The sequence below is a fragment of the Tupaia chinensis genome, unplaced genomic scaffold (genome assembly GCF_000334495.1).
Source record: "Tupaia chinensis unplaced genomic scaffold, TupChi_1.0 Scaffold145659_1, whole genome shotgun sequence".
Lineage (NCBI taxonomy): Eukaryota > Metazoa > Chordata > Mammalia > Scandentia > Tupaiidae > Tupaia > Tupaia belangeri.
The window spans coordinates 1,741,366-1,742,990 of NW_006205516.1; positions in this window are offsets into that span (position 1 = coordinate 1,741,366).

A 1,625-nucleotide genomic window follows, 5' to 3' on the forward strand; every position below is an offset into this window, starting at 1 on the left:
TGCTCTGTACACATCTACTTAATGAATAGTAAGGCAGGAACCTAGAAACCAGTGCAACTGGGAAAGTCTTTCTTTTGAAAACTTATGGAGAAGCATTCAATCCCAAACATGTCTTCACTTTTGGTTCCTATAATAATTAAGGTAATTAAATATAATGTGATAATTTCTCACTTCAATGGAGAGAATCTACCCTCCAACTCTAAAATTATATAACTGGAATTGGAATTTGGGGGATGGATATAGCCATGTTACACATATATCCCAAATAGTAAAAAGCTACTACCCAGCTATGTAATTTGAAGACCAGTGAAAATGGCATGCTAAATTATGCTGTCATGAATATTTTCATTTCAGCTAAGGTAAGAAGGGGGAGGGAGGGGAGCTCAATATGGCTCTTCAAAGAGCTCCAAATGCAAGATGGGCTTAAATTGTTCATCTAGCACAGTAGTTCTTGGCCTGCCACGGCATGTCCATGATGGGGTTTTCAACAAAGAAGGAATAGGAGCATAATTACTTTTTTTAAAAGCTAAGCTTGTTCACTGTAATAGACTGTTTGTGGCTCTAAGATTATATAATTGTGCGAAACTTTTTTGGGGAGTATTAAAATTTTCTCTTTTATGAAGATGTAATAGTAGATGGTGGAACTAGAAGTGTCTTGAGTTGGCAAAAAAAAGAAAAGAAAAGAAAAGAAAAAAATAGTTGATGCCTTCTGTCAATACCTAAAAGGCTATGCATGAAAGAAATTCCTATGTCTAGAAAGTGTTTCCATATACTATTTCATCTTTCGTCTGGGAAGGTATTCAGGGATATGGGAGAGGCAGTAAGAAATGTACACTTGTTGAGTATACCTAACTGGCTAGACAACAAGCTTTACATATAAATGATTTCTTGGCAAATCTTTACAATTTGAGTTAGGCATTCTCATGCTACAGATAAGGAAATATAAGTTAATATATGATAAATTAGGCCCAAGGAATGTGCTGACAGAGAGAACTAAATCCAAGTTTGTCTGACTCTAGAATCCATGCTCTTTCCTATTAATACCACGTCACCTATTACAGACAGTTTCTAATACTGATTTTAGGGCATAAAATTAATATTTAAGTTTTCTCTGTGTATGCCTTGATGCCACCTTTTCAAAATCATGTTCTTATTTTTTTAGTGTATTTAAATAGTGATAGTGTATTATGCTTATAAATTGGCATCAAAACTAATTCTGCCTTTTTATTTAAGTAACCATAAAAACCTATCAGAAAACTATTCATATGGCAGCACCCTCATTTTCTGCAGTTGAAACAAACAGCACTACAGCAGATTATAAGTGCTTAGAGAGAAACCAGTGAATGCCAAGCTGCCTCAGAGTTGAAGATATCAAATCCAGGGAACCAGCAGTTAGCGTAATGGCTATGTCGCTGGACTCCCATGTAGTCGACTGCGGTTGGCGTCCCGGACCCGGTGGCTTAAAACTCATGCCGGGCGCGTGTGCGTGCGTGCCCAAGATCCCGAGAGGAGAATGGAGGAGAAGGGATTGCGTTGGGGTCATCCCCACTGGGGGGGTGATTTCTCGCTTTCTGTCTCTGTCTCTCTCTGTCTGGTGAGCACACGCACCCTATAGTGAAAACCTC